Source organism: Dipodomys spectabilis, unplaced genomic scaffold, assembly GCF_019054845.1.
Source record: "Dipodomys spectabilis isolate Male_0828 unplaced genomic scaffold, ASM1905484v1 ptg001230l, whole genome shotgun sequence".
NCBI lineage: Eukaryota > Metazoa > Chordata > Mammalia > Rodentia > Heteromyidae > Dipodomys > Dipodomys spectabilis.
In genome coordinates, this window is record NW_024871907.1 from 9,955 (window position 1) to 20,827 (window position 10,873).

At 39.4% G+C, this 10,873-nt stretch overlaps 1 non-coding gene and 1 pseudogene across 1 annotated transcript; one reads left to right on the plus strand and one right to left on the minus strand.

The window, feature by feature from the left end:
• Positions 1-2,590: 2,590 nt before the first annotated feature.
• LOC122102994 lies at positions 2,591-3,039 on the minus strand (annotated as a pseudogene).
• A 4,461-nt stretch (positions 3,040-7,500) lies between these two features.
• On the plus strand, positions 7,501-7,607 carry LOC122102995. The gene has a single exon (XR_006146661.1). It is a non-coding gene; the product is annotated as a U6 spliceosomal RNA (small nuclear RNA).
• The last annotated feature ends 3,266 nt before the right edge of the window (positions 7,608-10,873 follow it).

Here is a 10,873-nt window from a genome sequence, read left to right on the forward strand (position 1 = left end):
CATCAAACAACCATGGACTAATGGGGTAGTAAAAGCAAAAAGGTGTGTCAAAAAATTGACACACCAGAAATTATTAGGTTTAGGGAGAATTGTGGAGAAAATTAGGATTAGAGGAATGTGGAAAGGTTAAAGAAGAGTGAATTTAAACAAGTCCTAATCTCTGAGAGGGAAATTGATTGGACCGAATGATAGGAGAGAGATTTTTTTAAAAATAAAGAAAAAATGGATAAACAAAAATTTAAATCTAAGAAGTGAAACACAAAATTATGTAAGTTTAAAGAAATGATATTGAGGGAAGAAAAGGATAGGATGAGATGAGAGGAGGGATAGAAAGGAAATATGAAAAAATAAAAAATAAAAGAAAATTAAAATTAGTTAATTGAAAATTATATTGGTATAAAGAGATGATACTGCTATTATAGAAATTAAGCCTAAGATGTTTTGACTCGAGTAATAAATTTCAGGATTAAGTATGTACACAATGGGGGATAAGGTTTAATAATTGACCACAGGTATGTATCTGGGGATGAGCTGAACAGCAATTAAGTCAAACAAAAAAGAGAGAAAAAAAAATGAAAACAATAAAAAAGGACCAAAATGTCAAAGGAGATTAAACACACACACACACACACACACACACACACACACACACACACACACACACACACACACACATCAGAAATAAAAATTATGAGAAAAAAATTAACATCAAACATTTTTTTAAAAAATAAAAATTGAAAAAAAGGTTGAAAAAAGAGTTCTTTGATTTTTGTGTTTTTTTTGGGGTGTGGGGTATGGGAAGACCCTGTATCTCCCCTGCGTCCATAACCAGTCTCTTGGTGGAGTCTCTGGTGTGCTTGTGGTGTTTGGTTTTCCTTTTGCTTGACTGGTTTCTTAAGTCAATTATTTTCGTGCTGGCAGAAAAATGCTCTGCTTTACCCAGGATTTTGTGATCCTCTTCCCAGGCTATTCCGTGGAAGGGAGATCTGCTTTGAATATCACAAAAGAGGGAGATGGCTGTTTCCTTCAGTGTGGAAATGCCGTGATGAGGTAGGGTTGAGGCTTTTCAGCAAATAGTAGCTTTTCCCTGTGGGGAAATTCCTGAAACACTCATGGAAAACATTCTCAGGGTTTTTGTTTTTGTTTTTACTGAGTTTCAATTGTTTGTCTAGGCTGCTGTAGGAAGGAGCAGCCTCTGTCTCTGTTTACCCTGTGAAGGAAATCACTCCTCTGAGGACACTGGTTCTACTGGCTGGGTGGGGTGACATTCCCCTCGGTGGAGCTGAGCCTGGCAGGTCATGTCTACTTCCTGTGACCTACTAAATGACTCTCTTGTTTTCTTCCAAGGCCTGAGTTGGAGCTATCTGCTCAGCCCTGTGGAGGTCAGTATCTTAGATGGAGATCTCTGGTAGTGGAGAATGGGTGGCCTTCCCTCCTCTGCACCCTGAGAAGGAGTGAGGATGTCAGGATTCTACTCATGCCAGAGTGTTGGTTCCTGCGTCGTCTCTGGTCTGTGACCTGCAGGATGAAGATATCTGCTCCTTGTTAGTTCTTGCTGGTGTTGAGTAGAATCCGCTCACCGGCCACATCTGGGGCCTTTGTCGTTGACTCTCTCTGTAGGAATGAGGGCTACAGCCACTGGCGCTGTCCCAACTGCCACCTCAGCTGTGGCTCCTGGCAAGTGCTCAGATCTGTCATCTTGCCTGGATTTTCCCTCTTTGGCCAAACTCTCTTTACTGTGATGGCACACTTGGTGTGACTCTCTAACCTAGGACTGTTCACTGGAACATTAAAACTGCTTTCTATGTAAGAGCTTGTTTACCCTCCAGCTTCTCCTCCTCCATCTTCCCCCAAATCCTCATGATTTTTTTTGACCAGAAAAAAATAGCTTTATTTGGACTGAGAATTGGAAAATGAGAGTAGGACCTGAGCTAGCATGTTCAGCTAAGGAGTAGAGATTACATTTCCAGAAAGCTCATCAACCAAATGTACTCTTGCTTTGAATCAAAGCAGCCTTGCAGTTAATGAAATCATTAGGAGGCCTGCTGGGAACATATCTAGCTTTAAATGATCCTAGTATGCTACCTTTATAAAAAAAAAAGTACAGGTTTTTTATCATTATGAAATTTCCACCAACCACACGTATTACAAACGGAAATGGAAGGACAAAAAATACATTTTACAGAATTTAAACTTGTCTTCAGCATTTAGCTCACAGGTTTCGCCATCTTCAAAAAACTCCTCCTCTGTTAAAGTCTTCAGCTCTTGAGATTGGAGGCACAGCTCAATTTTTATTGTGCTAGCCAATGAGTAAAAGCATTAGGTACTGAGCTGGAGTCCCAGTCTCGAACCAAAAAAAAAAAAGAAAAAGAAAACAAAAGATCGATCAACCAGGAAGGAGATGGTCTTTACTAACCCACAGAAATACTTTATCCATTTACCTAGCAAGTCAGGGCTGAACAGCAGGGTAAGGCTCAGATGAGGGTGGGGTGGGGATCAGAGGGCTAATTTCCCCCTAGTACAACACCACAGCAGAAGCTTGATGAGAGCAAAACTGGTGAGACTTGAGGGGAGGGTCCAGGCCCTGAGTTCAGTCAGAGTCACTGCTGGAAGAGGAGGAGGAAGAGGAAGAATGCTTGCCATGCTTGTGGTGTTTGTGCATCTCTTTATGTGTTTTCTTCATTTTCTTCAGTGTTTTCTTGTCCATTGGGGCTCGTGGGCCTATGCCAGGAGCCAGGGGATTCACAGGAAATATGCCAGGTGCAGGTGGTGGGCATGGGGTGGGTAAGGACCTGAGGGTTGGTATCCTGGATACTGTGGCTGTGGCACAGGGTAAGAGGGCCCACATGGAGGGAAAGCTGGGTTCCCCTGGGGAGGTCCTGGAGGAAAGGGACACCGGGGTACAGGACCAGGAGGAATGGCTGGATTTACAGGTTGTGGGCACAAAGGAGGTGGACACCCAGGATTGGAACCTCCAGGGCACCCCATGTAAGGGATACTTGCATTTTGCACCGGCTGCCATGCATTGGGATGCCACATGTTCAGGTGTTTTCCTAAGCTTTTCTTCCTGCGCCTGGATTATACCGGTCCTCCTGAGCCTTTTCCCCCTCATGATCTTTTATGAGTGGTTTTTTAGTGAAAAATGTTTTGGTGTTTATATTTTGATTTGGCATAAAATGAGCCTACTATTGTCTTAATTTAATAAAAAAAAAACTCTGATTCTCTGACAGCATAAATTTTGTGAGTAATGGTTAAGACTAGGTTGCCTTTCTGAAAAAAATATCACCACCCAAAAAAGAGGAACAAAAGGAAAATAAATATGACAGGAAACATAAATCTTAATGGACTAATAGTCTGTCAGTTTGCTTTAACTTTTAATGAAAAATTAAAGTAATACTTGATAATGTTTTATTAACATATTTAAATTTCTTCATTCTTGTCAATTAAGATTCACTTTATAAAGAAATTCAACAGGTGACAATGTTTTTTCATGACTTTTCCATAGAAATGATCATTTCATCATTATAGTGTATAGCACAATACACCCAGAAAGCTTTTAAGGAAAAAGATTTCCCATTCTTTGGTTTGCTTCAGTCTGTATTTAAAGCTGCATACCACATCTTACCCACCCTATTGTCTGTCTTCTCATTTGAAACATTTCAATTAGTTTTCTTTCCCTGGTTTGTCAGTCAGCAAATCTTTATAAAACAACATGCTTTCATTCATTGTGCTTTCCAAAATATATCTCACAAATGCCAAAACGAAGCACAATCTGAAACATCTGTGGATTTTTCAATCACTTTCCATACTCCTTAGAACCAGCTGTTCACTGGCATTAATTGTTCTATCACTTCCATGCTTTAAAACAACAGCATTTGACAAAGGCGTACATTTTAATTGGTTTACCACATTTGGTTCGTTTTCAGCAAGGACTGTCTTCACGGAAGATGGTAATAGATGAGGTTTGCAATTATGTATTTTGAAGGGGCTCTAAGTTGTGGATATAGAATATACATTTCAGTGACTAAATATTTAAATTAAATCCTATAATGTATACTCCTTCAATTTTCTGGCTAAAGTGTTCTACAATCTAGATATTTTTTAAAGAAATATTGTACATGTTTCCTTGGTGACAACGTAATTGGAAGACTTAAATTTTTCTTTTTTTCTTTTTATATTGTGAAAATAATGTACAGAGGGGTTATAATTACATGGGCAAGATAATAAGTACATTTCTTATCAAGCATTCTAGCCTCCTCCTTTGTTTCCCCTTCCCATCCCTTCCCATTCTCCCTCCCCTGCCCCTCCATCCAATCCTCCTCCCTGCCCCCACCAAAGTTGTAAAGTTCGTTTTTCCATATAAGGACTTGTACATCTCATTGTTGGAATGGATCCACCTGTACCCCAATTTAAACATTTCTTTTTTCCTTTCCCCTTCTCAAATTATACCAACCTCAAATACAGTGAAAGCAGGGGTTATACCATGGGGGAGGAACATACAAAGCAACAAAGAAATAATCTTATAAATGTGTTAGAAACAATCACCTGAAAGAAAAAAAAAACATTTGAATACATATATTAGGGTTCATTTTCCTAACATCAACTTATCTGACGTTTTCTGCATGACTCAGACATATACTAGTTATTGCAATTAAGGGAAACCATGGGACCTAAGTTTTTTTGGGCCTGGCTAACTTTGCTTAATATAATTTTTTTCCATGGTAGACTTAAAATTTTCATATATCATTGCCGACTTAAATGAAGTGAATGTACCTGGGTTTGCATACAGAACTTTTGAGAGAGCATTAATGTTTGAATCTTGAATGGGATTTGATTGAGAATTGTGGCAGGCTTTCATGATATGAGAAGAGAAAGGCCTTACTAATACTTTAATTTGCTACATTGCTGTATTAGTTTATTCAAACCCACACATACACACAGATATACAAATATGTAGTATGAAGACCCAGTCAATCTGCAAGAAAATATTTTAATAGGGATTCCATAAAATATTTAGTCTGCTGAGATCTGATTGGAATTTATAGCAATATCTATTCCACCCCTGGACAATTCATTATCATTGGTGAGGATGTTGCCATTTGAATTCAGAATGCCCCAGAAAGACCTATGTGTTAAAGAAAAATGACTTTCCATTTCCTCCCAGACTGTGGAGAATACCTGAATAGTTCTTATGGAGATTAAGTTCTTCAGAGTGAAACCTCTGAGAACATGCACACTCATCTGCTTTCTTCTTTTCTCTTTTAATCATTCTAGGTCAAAAACATTTCTTTTTGATATACTCCTCACCTTGACATTGTCTTGTCACAGGCCACCAAAGCAATAAAACCAACTGAACATACACTTACACTGAAACCTTCAAACTTATAAATCTGAGTAAGCCTTTCTGCTTAATAAATGGATAATATCACTTATTATGATAGGTTATAAAGCTAACACAGAAATCTAGTCTTTCTAACAATGTAGAGTACATAAAAACGCTTCATTATAAAATATCTAACTCAAAGTTATATTTTGTGTTTTTGTTTCTGTAGATCCTAGGGCTTAAACTCACAGCCTGACTGGTGCTTTTGTGTTCAAGGCCAGTGCTCTACATAAAATCTGAACTGGAACTCCATTTCTCCTGGTGGTTAATTGGAAATAAGAATCTCATGAACTTTCCTATACTGGCTGGCCTATTCATGTTGCATACTTTATGTAATTCCATTCTCAGCATTATATAGGTGCTCCAACTACAATATAAAAAAACTTAAACGTACTAAAGATATTTGTAAAGTATAAAATGAGGAAAGAATTTTCATCCTTTACAAATCTATGCAAAATCTATGCTAAACTATTGATATTTTACTGGACCTTTCCTGCAACCAGTTTGATATAGTTTAATAATTGTCACACCAACTTTCTCTCTATATTCTACTGGATATATACATTTTCATGTATGTTTGTATATGTATACATATATGTATCTATCTATATATGTTCGAATGTGCATCATCGGACTTGAACCTGTTTTGTTTTGCTGTTCAGCAATGAACCTTGTCGGCTCATTCTGTGACAATATCAGTGTTCATTCTCATTATTCCTTTATTTACCAAATCATCAGCCTTCTAAAATCAGCTTCATTTCTTTTTTTTTTTTTTTTGGGTCCGGTCTTGGGGCCTGAACTCTGGGCCTGGGCGTTGTCCCTCAGCTCTTCAGCTCAAGGCTAGCGCTCTACCACTTGAGCCACAGTGCCACTTCCGGCTTTTTTCTTATGTGGTGCTGAGGAATCGAACCCAGGGCCTCGAGCATGCAAGGCAAGTGCTCTACCACTGAGCCACCTTCCCAGCCCAAAGATTTTTTTGGGGGGGTCCTGTCGTGGGATCTGAACTGTGGGCCTGGGTGCTGTCCCTCAGCTCTTCAGCTCAAGGCTAGCGCTCTACCACTTGAGCCACAGTGCCACTTCCGGTTTTTTTCTTTTGGCTTATGTGGTGCTGAGGAATCGAACCCAAGTCTCATGCATGCAAGGCAAGCACTCTACCACTGAGCCACCTTCCCAGCCCTCAGCTTCATTTCTTGGGTAAGGTTACCGAACAGTCCAACTAATATCCACCCAGAGGGTTTTAATAAAGCAAGTTTTAAGGAAGAATATAACATGAAGTGACAACTACAGAAATTCCAGAGACCTGACATCTTTCACATTTCTGTCTTCCTTCTCTTCTCATACTTCAGAAAGTATTGACTAACACTATAAGTATACTGCAATTATAAGTTAAGGATCATTGTTTTTTTTTTTTGTTTTGTTTTGTTTTTCCAACCTGAAGCCTTCTTTTCCATGATTCGACATAAACTTTTGGGAGATTTTTTGGATTGTGATGGGATTCCACCCAAAACAAAGCCATGTATATTAAGAAAGTCAATGTTTTCAACTCAGAGTACTAAACAAAAGAGGGAGAAAATTAAGGTTAGCTATATATGTTAAGCACAAATATAGGCAATATCAAGATATCTTGAAATTGTATACTTTTACTGGATAAAGTGGCTCAAACCTGTAATATTATCTACTTAGAAAACAGAGATTAGAGAATTGCAGTTCCAGGCAAGCCCAAACCAAAAAAAAAAAAAAAAAAGAAGAAGAAGTTTCAGAAACTCTGTTAGAGTTTGATGGGTGCTATGTGTTTTGCTTGTGTTAGGAGGACCACAGTCCAAGCAGACCCAGGTATAGTGATACTTACCTCAAAAGAAGCAATCAAGTTACAATCTGCAGGTATGGCAGTAGTAGAGATGCCAAAGTTGTAAAGTTCCTTTCATTGTTGCAATGGGTCTACTTGTATCCCTATTTAAACATTTTCCCCTTCCCCTCCACAAATTATGCCAACATCAAAAATGTGTGCTTATGTAAGAACTGCATGATTCTAAAATTTCATGACAATTCTTTTGAACTTACTTTTTTGTGGAATTGACTAAGAAAATCAATTACAACTTCTATATAAAAAATGTTCTGTGCTTAATCCGGCAGCCCATACACTAACATCGGAATGATACAGAGAGGATTAGCATGGTCCCTGCACATGGATGACTTGCAAATTCGTGAAGCAATCCATATTTTTACAACAACAAATGCTGGAGGGGATGGGGCCACAAGGGAACCCTACTGCATTCTTGGTGGGAGTGTAAACTTCTTCAACCACTTTGGAAAGCAGTATGGAGTTTCCTCAAATGACTCCACATAAAGCTCCCCTATGACCCAGCAATCCCACTTTTGTTCATTTACCCAAAGGATCACAAATAAGACCATATTAAAACTACCAGCACAACTATGTTTATTGCAACATTATTTACCATAGCTAAGATATGCAACCAATCCAGATGCCCGTCAGTAGATGAATGGATCAAGAAAAAGTGGTAAAGGATTTCCGGGAAGATGGCTGAGGAGAAGCTGGAATCTGAACAAGCTCTTGCATAGAAAGCAGTTTCAGAGTTCCAGTGAACAGTCCCAAGCCAGAGAATCACACCAAGTATGCCATCACAGGAGAGAGATAGTCAAGAGAGGGGAAGCCAAGCAGACACAGCTGAGTGCTTGCCAGCAGCTGCCGCTGCAGCGGCAGGGTCGCGGCGGCGACCACCGCCGCGGGGTCATATCTGAGACACAGTCCGGGACGAAGGAGACAGACGCAGCGGGCCAGCGGATTCTACTCAACACCAGCAAGAACCGACAAGGAGCAGACATCTTCATCCTGCACTTTGCAGACAAGAGATGACCCAGGATCCAAGACACGGCGTGAGTAGAAGCCCAACATCCTCACTCCTTCTCAGGGAGCAGAGGAGGGAAGGCCAGCCCTCCCCCGCCAGCACCGGTGATCTCCATCTTGGATACGGACAAAACTCAGAGGAGCGACTACCTCCAGCTCAGGCCTTGGAATAAAACGAGTCATTTAGCAGGTCACAAGAACTTAACGGCGAAGTGACCTCACAGACTCAGTTCCATCCAGGGAAAAGTCACCCAGCTCAGGCGCCAGCCATTGGAGTGGCTCTCCTCACCGGGTAACCAGAACCAGAGGCTGCCCCTCCCTCTAGCAGCCACCACAATCAATTGAAAAACAGAAACCCTGAGAATGGCTCCAGGCTGGGTGCTGTGAGTTTTTTTCACAAAATAGCCCCAGGGAAAAGCTACTGTCTGTTGAAAGGCCTCAACTCTAACCAGAACCTAGCCTCATCACTGCATCCCCCTCTTTTGTGATTCTCAAAGCAGATCACCCTCCCAGTAAACTAACCTAGGAGGGGGATCTCAAAATCTTGGGTAAAGCAGAGCATTTTTCTGCCTGTTCCAACAAACTGACTTAAGAAACCAATGAAGCCACAGGACCTGAAGCTGACCAGAGACTCCAACAAGACTCTGGTTACAGACAAAAGAGAGATACAGGATTCTTCCCACCCCTCCCCCCCAAAAATATCAAAGAACTTTTTTTTTCTTCTTCTTCTTTTCTTTTTTTCTTTTTTTTGTTTTGCTTTTTTTTTCGTTTTTTGTTACCTTATATATCTAAAAAAAAATTTTTCCTTTTCTAAAACTTTTATTAATCTTTAATTTTTGCCTCTTCTGAAAAAATAATTGTTTTCCAGTAACATTTTTTTTCTCCTGTTATAATTTTTATTTTAGGAATACGTGAATGTGTGTTTTCCTTTCGTTTCTTGTCTTCTTTCTCTTTTTCTTTCATTCTTAATTATCGTTTTGTTTTTTGTCTAGCTCTACTGAACTTCTGATCTTTTCTTCTCACGTTTCTTTCCTTTCCACCTTTTCCTCTCTTTTGTTCTTCTTTATGTGACTTAACTCTTCTCCTGCACATCCTCAGATAAACCCGTAGTTAACTAGTAGACCCTATCCCCCGTTGTGTACACACTTAATCCACAAACTTATTACTCAATTCAAAACCTCTGAGACTTAAATTCCTTAATAGCAGTACTACCTCTTTATACCTATATAATATTTTAAGCATTTTTTTAAGTTTTTCACATCTCCTCTATGTCCCTCCCTTTCTCTCAATATATTCACATTCCTCTCTAAATAGATGGTCTTTTAATCTCTATAATAACATTAATTTTTAAGTTTCTATTTTTTTTCTGGTCTCTTTTCATTCCCCTTTCCCTTTCTTCTTTTTCTCTCTCTCTCTACTTGCATCCTACCCAACCTATTTCCTGCATTGTGATTAGGACATAGTTAACTCTCCCTGTGCCTCCCCACAACAATCTATTCCTACTTTTTACCCACATCTCTCCCTAACCCTAATAATTTCTGGTTTTCCAAATTCTTCTTTGTGGTTCGAAGTCCTTTAACATATAGTTGTTTGATGTCGAATAGATGTATCTGTTGAACTAGATTGTATCTGTAGACTATTGACTATACAAATGCAAACTTTGGTTGATGGTTGCCTTAAGATAGTGTTCTAGCACAAAACTGGTGCTATCTTCATCTCAAATGGGCAGAGTAAGCCGGAAAAACACAAGAAAAATGGCAAATTCGGATATCTCAATTCCCAATCTTGGTAATCAGGGGTTAGAACAGATAATGAATAATCAAGAGGAGAGTTCCCAAATATCTCTACAAACACTGCTGGCAAACATGATGAATGAGAAGTTTGACAACGTACAAAGGACTCTGTATGAGCGTGATAGGGAGAGAGAGGAGGCAACCCAAAAGTTTATACAGGAATATCATAAGCGTGAGGAAGCTACTCAAAAACTGATACAGGATTTGCGTGAACAACTTGAGAATACTCAAAGAGAAAGGGAGGAATGGCGAGAGCAGGCTGAGAACACTCAAAGAGATCTGCAGGAATCCCACTAACCGGAGGAGGCTAATCAAAGAGTAATACAGGAATTGAGAGACCAGGTAGAGAACACACAAAGATCACTAAAGGCATTCATGGAATCCATTAACAAAGAGCTGAAGGAAGTCAGGGAGACCACAAAGGGAATGCTGAATGGTACCCAACAGAAGGAATGGGAGTCCAAAGAAACCATAACCAATCAACTAAGTGATTTGAGGACAAATACTGAACACCAAATTAAGGAAGTAAAGAAATTCATACAAGACCTAAAACAGAGCTTCAACAAAGAACTTGAAACCATCAAAGCTGACCAATTAGAAGGAAAAGATATAAAAAAATGGAGCACTCAAATTTATCAAAGAAACACTACTTTCCCTCAAATCCCATATAGATCCAAAGACAATAATTGTTGGGGATTTTAACACACCACTCTCCCCACTAGATAGATCAACTCGGCAAAAACTCAACAGGGAAACCGCAGATCTAAACAGCTGCATAGATCAACTAGACTTAACAGACATCTACCGAACATTTCACCCAGCAGCATGAGA